The 16,285-nt window shown below is 38.9% G+C and overlaps 1 protein-coding gene and 1 non-coding gene across 5 annotated transcripts in view; both read left to right on the top strand.

Moving 5' to 3' along the window:
* BAZ1A (bromodomain adjacent to zinc finger domain 1A) overlaps positions 1 to 16,285 on the top strand; it is a 119,015-nt gene that overhangs the window by 25,222 nt on the left and 77,508 nt on the right. The gene's annotated exons all lie outside the window — the stretch shown is intronic.
* Positions 1,408 to 1,468, top strand: LOC116456401 (U7 small nuclear RNA). The gene has a single exon (XR_004244635.1). It is a non-coding gene; the product is annotated as a U7 small nuclear RNA (small nuclear RNA).

Raw genomic sequence — 16,285 nt, 5'->3', positions numbered from 1 at the left:
TCTTTTTTAGGTATATATCATTGGGTTTGCTGTATGTACCAGAGACCATCCAACCTAATTGGCTCCTGGATTGTCATTGCAAGTTGAACAGTTAACATTTAGAACCCTTATGCATAATAGTATAAATTGGGAAGTCATTTCTGGGAAGCCCTTTTTTTATATGCTAAAAATTCATACATAGTCACAAAAACAAATGAAAATAGAAAATGAATCTGTTTCTAAACATTTAATTCAAATAGCATATAAAGCTATGTTGTAAATGTTTCTGCATGGACTCAACTGCCTTATGCTTCACAAAATAGTTCAATGAAGTTTAGACTTACCATACAAATTTCTTCGGTGTTCTAAGGACTTCCAAATTGTAGTGGCTATTAGGAGCATCTGTCTAATGCCTCATAAGAAAGTCTTTGGTAAATGCTGAGGGTGAGAGTGGTTAGTTTTTATGGCAGTTTCTTTATTCTTTACACTGATGCCACATGCAGTCAGCTGAGTCTCCACCAGGACTTACGGTCATTACTGCAGAGATCTTATTTATGGTAAGAAAGATGATAAAAATGGGAGAGTGGCAAGTAAATTGAGGTTCACCTCCTTTCTAATGTGAAAGAATATTCAGTGTTGGCTTTACTTTGTGTCTTTCTGAATTGATTAGCAGCAGGGTGGTGAAGTAGAATAGTAGTGGTTCTGAAGTTCTTAGTTATCAGTGGCAGGCAAATATTATAATAGACTCATCACACAAAAGAGGTGAGACTGTATAGCTACTTCTGACCTTAAATCCCCATTGGGGATTTCATATCTACATGGTTATTAAAGTTTCAGATCTGAGGAATTAGAGGCTCTTCTGGATAAAACATCTCTCCTACATCTTTTTCTGCCTCCATCATAATCCATTCCTGTTGGGCCATATAAGATCACCGTTTTCTTTTCTTTTTCTTTTTTTTTTTTTTTTTTTTGAGACAGAGTCTTGCTCTGTCGCCAGGCTGGAGTGCAGTGGCACGATCTCGGCTCACTGCAATCCCCGTCTCCTGGGTTACACGCCACCATACCCAGCTAATTTTTGTATTTTTAGGAGAGACGGTGTTTCACCATGTTAGCCAGGGTGGTCTCGATCTCTTGACTTCGTGATCTGCCCACCTCAGCCTCCCAAAATGCTGGGATTACAGGTGTGAGCCACTGCACCCGGCCAAGATCACACTTTTTAATGAAAAACTTTTCTCATAGATAAACTTGAAATAATTTTGAGGACAAGGTAAAACTATCATTTGTTTTCCATGCTGCCTGGGAGGCTTGTAGTATTTATTGAATGTAAGTGGAATTCATTTGACCTATGCATCTGAATTAGTTTTAAAATTGGGGTTGTCTTTCTTAGACAAATTCAGAGGTCATCCAAAGATAAAAGTTAAAGGAGAGAAGTGTTACAGCTCTTTTAGAATTGTCTAGCAGGCTTTCCAGTTTTTGCTGGAAAGCCCCTCTTCCCCTCCAAAAAAAAAAAAAAAAAGTTAAAGAAGAATGAAGAGAAATAACATGTGTAAAATAATTTTAAATAAAATGAAAAGAGTAGTAAAAGTATGGAAAAATACAAAACTACTCATCACTAAAGGCTGAGAAAAATCTTTTAAAATTAAAAACATATGCTGTAAATAATTCCGAGCAGGAGTTGGCACATTTTAAAAACACAGAAGTTCAAATAGTAAATATCATAGGGTTTGTGGTCCGTATGGTCTTTGTCACAGCTATCCAACTCTGCTATTATAATGCAAAAGTAGTCATATATAATAGATGAATGAATATGGCTGTATTCCAAAAATATTTTATTAAGGAACACTAAAATTTGTTGCATGTTATTTTACATATCACAAAATAGTCTTCTGATTTTTATTTTGAACCATTTAAAATGTTTTAACCATATTAATTTTAGGATTATTTTTCTATTTTTATGAAAAATAATGTTGGATTTTTTTTTTTTTTTTTTTTTTTGTGGAGAGAAGGTCACACTGTTGCCCAGGCTAGAGTGTAGTAGCTCTCTGTAACCTCGAACTTCTGGGCTCAGGTTATCCTCCTGAGTAGCTGGGACTGTAGGCTCATGCCACCACACCTGGCTAATTTTTAATTTTTTTTTTGTAGAAACAGGGTCTCCCTATGTTGCCCAGGCTGGTCTCAAACTCCTGGGCTCACGTGATCCTCCTGTCTCAGCCTCCCAAAGTGCTGGGATTACAGGCTTGAGCCACTGTGCCCAGCCAATGTTGGAATTTTGATAGGGATTGCATTGAATCTGTAAGTTGTTTTGGGTAGGATGGACATTTTAACAATATTAACTCTTCGAATTCATGAACACAGAATATGTTTCCATTTGTGTCTTCAATTTCTTTCATCAGTGTTTTAATAGTTTTCAGTGTACAAGTCTTTCACCTCTTTGGTTAAATTTATTCCTAAGTATTTTATATTTTTATAGCTATTGTTCTCTTGATTTCTTTTTCAGGTAATAAGTGTTTAAACCATTCTTAGCTTGCAATGGTGATGAGTTGGATTTGGCCATGGACCATGGTATACTGTCTCCTGGTGCAAAGGAAAGGGTTAAATAAGGGTTGTAGGATAAAACCACCAGAGCCTAAAACCTCAGAGTGTGGCATGCAAAGATGGCTTGATATAGTAGGAAGAGTCTTTGGGGCCAAACTAAGCTAGTTTTGGGAATCTTCTTTCCTGATCTGTAAAACTGGAAAAAAAAATGTCTATGTTTATATGGTGGCTGTAATAGTTACCTTTGCTGTATAACAAACCACCCCTAAAAGTTAGTGGCCTAAATCAATAAACATTACCTTACAATTCTGTGGTTGGCCGGAATGTTCTTAGAGTCTGGGCTGACCTGGCTAGGACTAGATTGTCTAGGTCCTAGAATCTAGGATAGCCTTACATGTCTGGGGCCTCAGACTGAGGTAGCTAAAGTCCACTTCCATGTGACCTGTTACTCTACAGGAGACTAGACCTAACTTGTTCACAAGATGGTAGAACTCAGCAGCAAGAGACAGCAAGCCCCAAAGTGCAAGAAAGGTACAAGCTTCAGCGTGCTGTATGTTTGTTAGTGTTACATTGGCCAAAGGAAGTCACATGAGTAAATCCAGAGTTAATGTGGGAAGGGACCAGAAAGGTGTGATTCAGTTCAGTAACTGCAACAGTCTGCCACAGTGCCTAGCACCTAAAGAACTCAGTAAATGTTAGATCCTCCTTATATTTGTCAGACAAGTGAAGAATCTGCCAGCTGTGATGACTCATCTTTTTTTTTTAGCCAGTCCTTAGTTTTCTTACATTATACTCACTGTTCTTGAAACTTGCTGTATGTCATTTTAGGGAGATGAAGACAATACTAGTAAACTTTTGAGAGCCGACCATGTGCAGGAACTATTCTAGGTTTTTGACATATACCCTTTTTTTTTCCCGTAAATTCAGTGAGTGGGCACCCCTCAAATGTGAATGGGCCCTAGTGCCTTGGGAGAGCATACATGTACTATTATTTAATTCCCAGGATAGCCATGTGAGAGTTGCTCATTTGGTCATTTTACAGTTTGAAGAGCCCATACACAGAGGTTAATTAATTAAAATTTGCCCAAGGTCATGAGTGATGACGTTTTCAAGCACAGGCAGTATCAGAACCAGAGCCCTGTTCTGTGCTTCTGTTTGGGAGGAATAAGTGCATATGACAACATACTAAAGGATAGCAGTTAAGCAGGATTAAAAGATACTATAGTTAAATGCATTTCTTGAACACTTGCGATTTACTTTTCACTTTACTTGACTGTTTTACAATTTTTGTCAAAGCACGGTCTTAAGCTTTTGATCATTCACTCTTAATGATTCAGGTTACATTGTTGAGGGTTTGAAAGTCAGCATCTTAATCTGATCATTGAAGCAAAGAGAAAAATTCTTCAATAAATGGGTTGCCCTGCGGCTTAAATTCTTAACCATTGTACTAATCAAGGGGTATCTTCATTATTTTACTTGCGTACTCTGCGATGTTTAAGCTTTTTTCTTTTCCAGTATTTTGCTAGCAGATGAAAGAATGCTATCTAGTGGCAATAAAAGGTGACAGCAAGCATGGGGGAAACAAATATTTCATTTATTTGTTGTCGTTCTGTCTTTTGATTTGAATTTCCAGGGATGAAAAATGCAATTGTTTGTGCCATTTTTTTTCTTTGAAGCTAGTAGGCAGTATTCTGAGTTAGTACTTTAAAGTACACACAGGCAAATTTTATATAATCCGTTCAGTAAGTATTGTGTGCTGGCTGCTGTTGTAGGCATTGGTAAAAGGGTTATGAATAAGACAAGGACTTGTGACTTAGATTCTAGTGCAAGGGAGATAAACACAAAAGGATAATTTTAGATATTTATTGGTGCTATAAACAAAATAAAACTTTGCATGCCAGACAAATAATTAAAAAGTTAAAAAATATAAAAAAATTTTTAAAATAAAACTTGATAGGATGGAGTCTTGAATCGTATTTTTTTTTATTTCAGCCACAAGTATCTTCTCTGAAAACCATGGTGCTAGATGCAACAGGATAATTAAATATGAGTAAATAATTAGTACTTAATTGTTCTCAGACATTATATTGGTGTTTATATTTGTAGTAGGGATAGAGTTTGCAAGGCAAGGATAAGTGAAATACATATGAATAACTAATATAGGACTGAATAAGGTAAATGCATTAAGGAAACATAAATAAGGTTGGGCGCGGTGGCTCACCACCTGTAATCCCAGCACTTTGCAAGGCCGAGGCAGGTGTGTTGAGGTCAGGAGTTTGAGACCAGCCTGGCCAACATGGTGAAACCCTGTCTCTACTAAAAATACGAAAATTAGCTGGGTGTGTTGGTGCATGCCTGTAATCCCAGCTACTTGAGAGGCTGAGGTGGGAATCACTTGAACCCAGGAGGCAGAGGTTGCAAGAGAGCCAGGATTGTGCCATTGCACTCCAGCCTGGGCGACAAAGTGAGACTGTCTCCAAAAAAAAAGAAAACGTAGGTAAGTCTTATTTGGCTGGTGATTATGTCACTAATATTCAAATAGAATGAATCAAGGGCACTGTAGTGCCAAATAATTTAGCCCTGCAGTAATAATTTGCTATGATTGGCGATCAGAATGGGCTGATATTTACATTTTAGTTTTCTGTCCAAAGATATGCTTGCAATTTCCTTCATCTCCTTCCAGTCAGTGAGTCAGTTAGCAATATTGATTTTGAGGAGTTTGAGACCATCCTGACCATCATGGTGAAACCCCATCTCTACTGAAAACACAAAATTAGCAGGGCTTAATGGCGCGTGCCTATAATCCCACCTACTTGGGAGGCTGAGGCAGGAGAATTGCTTGAACTTGGGAGGCAGAGGTTGCAGTGAGCCAAGATTGCGTCATTGCACTCCATCCTGGGCAACAAGAGTGAAACTCCATCTCAAAAAAAAAAATATTGATTTTGTTGTTATAAATGTACCCTAAGGATGGTTAAACAACAACAAAAAATAGGTTATTATGTTTGAGCTCCCTAAAAGGGGTCTACAAGTAGGTGGTCTAGCTAGAAAATACCAGCGAGAAGAAAGAATTTGAGAAGGGAGTAATAAGTATAAGTTGTTTTTTGTTTTTGTTTTTTTTTTTTTTTTTTTTTGGGAGACAGAATCTCACTCTGTCGCCCAGGCTGGAGTGCAGTGGTGCAATCTTGGCTTACTACAACCTCTGCCTCCTGGGTTCAAGCGATTCTCCAGCCTCAGCCTCTTGAGTAGCTGGGATTACAGGGGCCCCCCACCATGCCAGGCTAATTTTTGTATTTTTAGTAGAAACGAGATTTCACCATGTTGGTCAGGCTAGTCTCAAATTTCTGACCTCAGGTGATCCACCCGCCTTGGCCTCCCAAAAAGTGCTGGGATAACAGGTGTGAGCCACCTCACCCAGCCTAATTTTATCATCTTAGGTAGTGTGCATGTAATAATTTCATTGTAAGTTCTTTCAGTTGTTTTTATGTACTTCATTTTGATGTACGTAAATCACCTGACTTTGATTTGACTAACTCAGGTTGTAAGAGAGAAAACACCAGTATAATGCTTCTTTCCGAAGAAACAGGGATTTTTAAGATTGATTTTTATATGCTTATGGTTGAGATGGAGACAAACTTTAGGGCTCCCTTTACATATTTGCATTACACAAAACTCTCTGGCTTTTCTTCTAATAAGTATAGGCAGGACCAATCTATACTTCAATGAGATCTAACAAGTAGACCTACCTCAGTTAGCCAGGTTTTTAGAAAAGCAGTAATTGTTTTTAAGTTAAAGAATAATTTAAATCAAATAAAAACTTGTATTCCGGTAAGCTTTTATTCTAAGTAGTTTAAACTAATAAAACTTTGCTAAATGTATTGCTTTCATTCTTATTTTAAAAATCATATTTATAGAATTTGCCTAAGCTAAAATTCGCCCTTTTTGGTAGAGTTCTGACATAAAAAAAATTTTTTTTAAATTGTTCTTTTCTTTTTTAAAAAATTAATTTTAAAACTAGGAAATGTTCATTTTTCCTTTTTTTTTTCTTTTTGAAATGGAGGCTTGCTCTGTCGCCCAGACTGGAGTGCAGTGGTGCGATCTCGGCTCACTGCAAGCTCTGCCTCCCAGGTTCATGCTGTTCTGCCTCAGCCTCCCGAGTAGCTGGGACTACAGGCACCCGCCACCACGCCCAGCTAATTTTTTTGTATTTTTAGAAGGGATGGGGTTTCACCGTGTTAGCCAGGATGGTCTAGATCTCCTGACCTCATAATCCATCCGCCTCGGCCTCCCAAAGTGCTGGAATTACAGGTGTGAGCCACCATGCCTGGCCTACTTTTTTTTTTTTTAAAGATAAGTTCTGGCTTAGTCACCCAGGCTGGAGTGCAGTGATAAGATCTCAGCTCACTTCAACCTCCGCCTTCTAGGCTAAAGCCATCCTCTTGCCTCGGCCTCCTAAGTAACTGGGACTACAGGCGCACACTACCACGCCAGCTAAATTCTGTATTTTTTGTAGACGTAGAGTTTCACCATGTTGCTGGTCTTGAACTCCTGAGCTCAAGCAATCCGCCTGCCTCAGCCTCCCAGAGTGCTGGGATTACAGGCGTGCGCCACTGCGCCCAGCCAAGTTATGAAATTTGACACAGTCGTGTAACTCACCACAGTCAGGACATACAGCATTTCTATGAATCTCCACAAAATTCATTTCTGCCCCTTTGTAGTTAACTCTTGCTTCACCTTCTAGCCTTTGACAAACTACTGATCTGTTTTCTGTCCTCAAAATTTTGCCTTTTCTAGAATAAAATATAAATTGAATTATAGCCTATTTCTGGACTTTATTCTCATCCATTGATCTATTTGGCAATCCTTTCACCAATACTACAGTGTCATCATTACTGTAGCTTCGTGTAGTATTTATTACTTTCATCGCGTATTTATTTCTCTCATGGAATGAATACTTTTAGTAGGAGTTAATATTTTGTTAATGTTTATCGTTAGTATTTTAAAATTAAACCTTTTTTGCGACCACTGTAGTTTCACATGTAGTTGTAAAATAATTGTTTCCTGGCCAGGAACGGTGGCTCATGCCTGTAATCCCAGCACTTTGGGAGACCGAGGTGGGTGGATCACCTGAGGTTAGGAGTTCAAGACCAGCCTGGTCAACATGGTGAAACCCCGTCTCTACTAAAAATACAAAAATTAGCCGGGCGTGGTGGTGGGCGCCTGTAATTCCAGCTACTTGGGAGGCTGAGACAGGAGAATTGCTTAAACCTGGGAGGCGGAGGAGGTTGCAGTGAGCCGAGATTTCGCCACTGAACTCCAGCCTGGGTAACGGAGACTCTGTCTCAAAAAAAAAAAAAAAAAAAAAAAAGTTTCCCCCATGATGTTATCTTGCAAAATTATAGTACAGTATCACAACCAGAATATTGACATTGATGTAGTTATAATACAGAACATTTCTATCACTACAGGGTTCCCTCATATTGCTCTTTCTCTTCAGATTTTCAATTTTCTGAAACAAATATAACTTGAAATCTATATTGCCAGTAACTTTCAAATTTAAAAACCTTATTCAGGTTCTGTGATTCATGAAGTGAATTTAACATGCACAAATGTTTATAAAGTGATCAGTGTTTAGTAAATATCTAGCACACCTAATAGTAGATTGCCTTTCCTTATCAGCGGGATTTGCCTTGGATGCATATCATGGAAAAGTGTTTAATGGCATAAACAAAATAGAAGTTTTTGTCTTGTGTAAAATGAGTCCAAAAGTGTGTAGCGTAGGGCTGGTATGATAGGTCCACAAAGTTGTCAGGAACTCAAGCTTTTATTTGTTTTCTGCTTCATCATCCGGTTGTTATAACAATCGTTTTCATTGTTCAGGATGGCTCAAAATAGAGGAAAGACAAGAAGCCTTTTCCTATGCATTTTTCACATTGAGGCCAGTTAGTTTGAAAATACTGTTACTATGTTGAAACAAAAGGTCACTTGTCAAATCTGTGGTGGCTTTTCGTATTTAATGTGTTGTTGTCTCTGATCTTAAAATGTTAACCTTGCTGTAAGGAGGCAAGACTATCTTACATGTTTGTGTCAGTATGTTGGCCAGCATAAAGCTGAGCCTACAAACAACTGAATACCTATTTATTTGAATATACTACTTAGAATTTTAAAGTTTTTGGTAGTTTTAATTAATTTGGTTGATTCTGCAGCCACACTAATTATTAAGGCTTTAATAAGATACTTTTGAATACTAAGGAGGTTAAGCAGCATATTAATAATATCCAGATATTTGGAAACTAATTAGAAATATGTAGGGTTTAATCCATGGATTTTGTGTCTAGAATTTTCTTCCTAAAGATTTTTGTGGCTAGGCACAGTGGCTCATGCCTGTAATCCCAGCACTTGGAGAGACTGAGGCAGGAGGATTGTTTGAGGCCAGGAGTTCAAAACAAGCCCGAGCAACATGGCAAAAACCCAGCTCTACAAAAAAAAAAAAAAATTAGCTGGAGATGGTGGTATTCGCCTGTAGTCCCAGCTACTTAGGAGGCTGAAGTTAGAGGATTGCTTGAGACTGGGAGGCAGAAATGGCAGTGAACCAAGGTCACACCACTGCACTCCAGCCTGGGCAACAGAGACCCTGTCTCAAAAAAGAAAAAAAGAGACTTACTTGTATTATATATATCTTTTAATAACGGATTTAGTCTTCAGTAAGAATCTAGTGATTATTATCTTGTGATATTTAGACTTATAATAGGTCAAATGCCAGTTGGAGAAATAATAAGGTCAGGTTCTGTAGTCCATAAAGGGTCTCAAAACAGTTAAAAATGAAACATTCTTTTAGGCCAGGCGTGGTTGCTCATGCCTGTAATCCCAGCACTTTGGGAGGCCGAGGTGGAAGGATTGCTTGAACCCAAGAGTTTGAGGCCAGCCTGGGCAACGTAGCAGGTCTACTAACGTGTGTCTACTAACAATAGTAAATTTTTAAAAAGAAACATTCTTTGAGCTACACTGACGTATTTCTTTAAAAAAGTGAGGAATTATAAACAAAGCAATCTTTTCCTTTTTTCTCATTGACAAGCAATCAACGTAATTCACAGTCTTTTTGTGTGAATAGCTGACTCGCTCAAATGCTCTGGTTTCTTCCACTTAAAATGAGATATCACATAACCTTAATTTAAGGTTTTTATTTTTTAACTGTAAACTTCAAATTAATCAGTTCACTGTTAGAAAATATTGACTTAATTGTCCAAGCATAGTATTTTTTATAAATATTCTTGCACCTGTATTACTAGAAAATAAAGGTTAATGAGGCAGAATGGGGAGCAGTTGTGAAGTATATTATAGATTCAGCATATTCAATTTTTAGAGACCCAAACAGAGGGTTGGTCTCTTATTTCAAGTAGGTCTTCCCAGGCTTCTAGATCTTCTTTCCCTTTGCTGTTAACTATTTACCTTCTATCCCAAATACCCTGTAGAAATTCTGCATATGTCTCAGTTATAGAAAGTTTTATAATTTGCTTTTGTTCCATTGAATTTTTGAGATATAAATTTAAATGGCTACTAAAATAGCTTTTTAGGGGAAGGTATATACATTCCAGACTATACTCATAAAAAGCTATTTCCAGCTGGGCGCAGTGGCTCACCCTTATAATCCCAACACTTTGGGAGGCTGAGGCGGGCAGCTCACCTGAGGTCGGGAGTTTGAGACCAGCCTGACCAACATGGAGAAACCCTGTCTCTACTAAAAATACAAAATTAGCTGGGCGTGGTGGCACATGCTTGTAATCCCAGCTACTCGGGAGGCTGAGGCAGGAGAATTGCTTGAACCCAGGAGGCAGAGGTTGCAGTGAGCCAAGATCGCACCATCGCACTCCAGCCTGGCAACAAGAGCGAAATTCCGTCTCAAGGGGAAAAAAAAAAAAGCTATTTCCATGTTCAGCTTATTACAGATTTATGACTAATTAATGTTGTGCCCTTATACTGTACTTGCTCCCGTTCCACAGTCTTGCTTTCACTCTGAAATGTGTTTAAGTTGTTAGCACTTTAAGGAGCCTTGCATTGCCTGGGCTTAAAGTTGTGAAATGCCCTTGGGTCAACGTAATGCTTCCATTTCCTTCAACTCTAGTAATAGGGTGGAAAATTAGAAAGCATATGGGCTTAAGAGTCACACAGTTAAAGTTTTGGCTGTACCATTACTGGTTGTGTGACTGAGAGCAAATTACTTAAATCCCTGGGCAGGGCGCAGTGGCTCATGTCTGTCTGTAATCCTAGCACTTTGGGAAGCCAAGGCGAGCGGATCACTTGAGGTCAGGAGTTTGAAGCCAGCCTGGCCAACATAATGAAACCCCGTCTCTACTAAAAATACAAAAATTAGCTGGGCATTGGTGGCATGTGCCTGTAATCCCAGCTACTGGGGAGGCTGAGGCAGGATAATTGCTTGAACCCGGGAGGCGGAGGTTGCAGTGAGCTGAGATCGTGCCACTGCATTTCAGCCTGGGCAACAGAGCGAGACTCCATCTCAAAAAAAAAAAAAAGGAAAAAAAATTGGAGCCGGAATTTCATCTTCTAGAAAATGTATAACTTACGGAGTTGATTGATATATGAGGAGAGACATATATGTAAATTACATATTTAATCTGGCACACATGAATGCTAATAATAAGGACTCTTAATCATTAACTTCCACTGTGTTCTCAAGTAATGGAGCGTAACTTTAATTCAAATCGTTTATATGCTCTTGAAGATCCTCTAGCTGGGTCTTACTTCATGATTCTCTGTTTTTTTACATACACTCCTGTAAACTTCTTTGGACTCCCTAGAATCAAGAAATGGTAGCAAGTAGCTGTGAAAGACATAGACTAAGTATCTGGAAAGCTATTAGAAGGTGTTGACTTGGCATCTTGAGTAACATAAGTTTAGCTAAGTACCTATGGGAAAGGCTAGCCTTGATTAGATTGGCAAGGAATTCTACCGGTGGTTTGGGTGTGCTACAAAGTTAATAGTAGCATTGACAATAATTACTACAATTTATATAATTTACTTCTGGGCAATGTCCCTGTGTTGCACTGGTTTCCTTCTCCCTAATTCCTCTGTCAGGGAATTGTATTTCTTTCTGTTGGTTTTAAATATATTAGTCCTCAAATTATTGTAGCCCTGTGGGACCTACTGTGGTCAGTTGTTCCCACTGATGACTGTCAGACCACTTTAGGCCTCCAATCAACTGTACTTGGGATCAGAGTAGACTCATTTACCCTGTATTTGCCTTATGACCACCACCACTGTTACCACTTAAGGGGCATTCACCTGGGCTCTGCCAGCAAAGATCATCTCTGTTTCTAACTTGAGAAACCTTGTCATAGGATCCCTGAAAAGCTTCCTTCATTACTTCCCAGAAGCCTTAGTAATATTATGAGCCCTGATAGGTCTGATATCTAAGCCCTTCAAAGGCAGATCCATTTGATTTATATTTTTGTACAGCTCATGTTACTAAAGTATAGAGCCTTTTTATCAATAAGCTACATAATTACCTAACAGGTTTTGATATGATTTCCTGTAGTTGTTCCTCTTGAGAAACACTGGTTTATTTCTACCAGTCAGTGGTGAAAGTCAGCCTGCAGTTCTTGAGACATCATTTCCGTTTGCTACCAATGTAGGATTGGTAATTGAGCCTCTTCTCAAGCTTTTCTCTTAGAATAAAAAAAGTTGTTTTTTTTTTCATTTTAGTAAAATAAACATAAAATTTTTACTATTTTTGTCATTTTAAGTGTGCAGTTCAGTGGCATTAAGTACATTCACAGTGTACTTAATGTTGTACACGGTATTGTGTAAATATCACCAGTATTTCCAGAACTTTTTCATCATCCCAAACAGAAACTCTGTACCTATTAAGCAATAACTCTCCATTCTATCCTTCCCCCAGCTTCTGGTAACGTTTATTCTATGTTCTTTCTCTATGAATTTGTCTGTTCCGGATACTTCATATAAGTGGAATCATATATTTGTCCTTTTATGGCTTATTTCACTGAACATAATGTTTTCTTTTTTGTTTGCTTGAAGTTTTTGTTTTGTTTTGTGAGATGGAGTCTTGCTCTGTCGCCCGGGCTGGAGTGCAGTGGTGCGATCTCTGCTCACTGCACCCTCCGCCTCCTGGGTTCAAGCGATTCTCCTGTCTCAGCCTCCTGAGTAGCTGGGATTATAGGCGTGCACCACCACACCTGGCTAATTTTTGTATCTTTAGTAGAGATGAGATTTCACCACGTTTGGTCAGGCTGGTCTCAAACTCATGACCTCGTGATCCACCCACCTCAGTCTCCCAAAGTGCTGGAGTTACAGGCGTGAGCTACCACGCCCAGCCAAGCTTGGGGTTTTTTTTGTTTGTTTTTCTTTGAGACAGTGTCTTACTTACACTGTCGCCCAGGCTGAAGTGTAGTGGTGCACTGCAGCCTCAACTTCCCAGGCTCAAGTGATCTTCCCACCACAGCCTCCCTAGCAGCTGGGACCACTGATGTGCACCACCACACCTGGCAAATTTTTAAATTTTTTTTTTTGTGGAGTTGGGGGTCTCACTCTGTTGCCCAGCCTATGAACATGTTTTCAAGGTTCATCCACATTGTAGCATGTATCAGAATTTTATTCCTTTTTATGTCTGAATGTTCCATTATATGTATATACCACATTTTGCTTATCCATTCATCTGTTGATGGACTCTTGGGTTGATTCCACCTTTTAGCTATTGTGAATAATACTGCTATGAGCATTGGTGTATGAGTATCTGAGTTCTTGTTTTCAATTCTTTTGGGTATATACCTGGAAGTGGAATTGCTGGGCTATATGATAATTGTATGTTTAATTTTTTGAGGAATTGCCAAACTATTCTCTGTAGCAGTTGTACCATTTTACATTCCCACCAGCAATGCACTAGCGTTCCGATTTCTCTACGTTCTCATTAACACTTGTGAATTTCTGTGTTTAAAAAAAAGAAAAAATATATAACCATCTTAGTGAGTGTGAAGTGGTATCTCACTGTGGTTTTGATTTTGCATTTTCCTTATGACAAATGATGCTGAGCATCTTTCATGTGCTTATTGCTGTTTGTATCTTCTTGGAGAAATGTCTATTCAAGTCTTTTGCCCATCTTTGAATTGAGTGGTTTGGGGTTTTTTTTTTGAGTTGTGAGAGTTCTTCATATATTCTGCCATCTCTTTGTCTGCCTGGGTATCAGGGTAATGCTGGCCTTATAGAATGAATTAGGAAGCATTCCCTCTTCTTTAGTTTTTTGGAAGATTTTGAGATAATGTATGTTAATGCTTCTGTAAGTGTTGAATAGAATTCCCCAGTGAAGCCATCTGTTCTTGGGCTTTTCTTTGTTAGGAAATATACATACATATATACATACATACATACATACATACATACATTTTCTGAGACAGCCTCTGCCTCCTGGACTCAATGATCCTCCAACCTCAGCCTCCCGAGTAGCTGGGACTGCAAGTGCACACCACTATGCCTGGCTAATTTTTGTATTTTTGTAGACGCAGGGTTTCTCCATGTTGCCCAAGCTGGTCTTGAACTCCTGGGCTCAAGCCATCTCCTTTCCTCAGCCTGCCAACTTGCTGAGATTAGGTGTGAACTATCGCACCCAGCCAGTATTATCTTATAACCTTTTTTATTTCTGTAAAATCAGCGATAATATTCTCACTTTCACTTCTGATTTTAGTAATTTGAGTCTTTTTTTTTCTTCAATTTTTTAAAAAGAGCAGCTTGAAAAGGACCAAGACTAGGATGTTTAAATTTAATTGAACTTATGTAAATGTCAGTGAGGGGAAATGAGTAGAAGGTAGAAGATCAGATGCTTTGAGGACTTTGGGTTGACCCAGATAGTATGCATTTTGTTGATTCTTAAGCTTTAGGGTGCTTTGGAACCAGTTATGTTTTCTTTTGTTTGGGTGTAGAATTATTTGTTTGTTAAATAGAAGGAAAGATTAAACAGCTAAGCCTGGAATGGGCAAGGTGCAGCTAAATCTGAGGAAGAACAGGAATAAAAGAACTAATTGCCTGTAGAACCCTTGCCATCTCTTCTGTCTTACAGATTTTATCACCTTTCACTGCACACTGTCTCCTCCATGTAGCAGGATATATGGCTGCTGACAGCACCAGAATTTTATCTTACAGATTTCATGGTGGGAGACAAGGACTGATTTTTACCTTCTAGATTCCAAGTTTAAAAATCTTAGAAAAGATATATGAGCTCAGCAAAGTAGTGCCTACTCTGTATCAGCTAAATCTGGCCATTATTTTGGGAGAACATGGCAGCTCTATTAATAGCCATTTGGAAGAGGATAGAACATGGGAAGAATAAAGTTGCTAGGAGAATGGAGCTGGTAAATGAGACAGGATATCAAACAGTATATCAAAATTTGTTGATGATATGGTATAACCAAATGAATGATATAGTCAGCAGAGCATCTAATCTTGAACCACTTTTTCTCAGAGAATAGAGATTTAGCCCAACGGTAGGTATTTATGTGCTTAGAATATTTGTAGTTAATAAAACCTTCCCCAGGATTGCATAAGAGTTGTAGAGGCTGCAGCCTGGCCAACGTGGAGAAAACCCATCTCTACGAAAAATACAAAATATTAGCTGGGCGTGGTGGCGCGTGCCTGTAGTCCCAGCTACTTGGGATGCTGAGGTGGGAGAATCAGTTGAACCCGGGAGGCAGAAGTTGCAGTGAGCTGAGATTGCACACTGTCTGGGGGACAGAGCGAGACTAAAAAAAAAAAAAAGGAGTTGTAGAGATATACCGTAAATATAATTCTAGCAATGCTCTCTCTCCTTTATATTTACTCCCTACTATATCGTGCAACTCTTTTTTTAATGACTTTATTGAGATATATTTCACATACCGTAAAATTCACCCATTTAAAATGTACAGTTTTAATTTTATAACATTTTCAAAATCTCAGAAAGCAAGCTTTGCCCATTAGCAGTCAGTGCCCATGGCCCTCCTGTCCCCTTCCACTGCCCCCGCCATCCCCTGCTGCCAAGGGTAGGGGATGGTACCTACTTCCTACTTTGTCTGTCTTCTCTCTAGAGATTTGCCTAAATTTTATATGAAATATAAATATCCAGATTTCTGGGTATTTCATATAAATGGAATCCTACAATAGGTGGTCTTTTGTGTCTGGCCCCTGTCATTAGCATAATGTTTTCAAGATTCATAAATATTGTAGCATGTATCAGTACTTCATTCCTATTTTTTTTTTTTTTGCTGGATAATATTTTACTGTATGGTACATACCACATTTTAATGATCAGTTGATGGATATTTGGATTGTTTATAATTTTTGGCTCTTATGAGTAATACTGTTTTGAACATTTATGTACAAGTTTGTGTGGACATATGTTTTATGTCTCTCAGTTATATAGCTAAAAGCGGAATTACAGGGTCATATGGTAAATCTTTGAGGAGTTGCCACACTGTTTTTCAAGGTGGTTCTACATCCTCACCAACACTATTATTGTGACTGTCTCAATAGAGATGAAACCTTGGCCGGGCGCGGTGGCTCACGCTTGTAATCCCAGCACTTTGGGAGGCCGAGGCGGGTGGATCACGAGGTCAGGAGATCGAGACCACGGTGAAACCCCGTCTCTACTAAAAATACAAAAAATTAGCCGGGCGTGGTGGCGGGCGCCTGTAGTCCCAGCTACTCGGAGAGGCTGAGGCAGGAGAATGGTGTGAACCCGGGAGGCGGAGCTTGCAGTGAGCCGAGATCGCGC

The sequence above is a fragment of the Hylobates moloch genome, unplaced genomic scaffold (assembly GCF_009828535.3).
Source record: "Hylobates moloch isolate HMO894 unplaced genomic scaffold, HMol_V3 SCAFFOLD_16, whole genome shotgun sequence".
Classification (NCBI taxonomy): domain Eukaryota; kingdom Metazoa; phylum Chordata; class Mammalia; order Primates; family Hylobatidae; genus Hylobates; species Hylobates moloch.
This window is presented reverse-complemented; position numbering and strand designations above follow the sequence as displayed.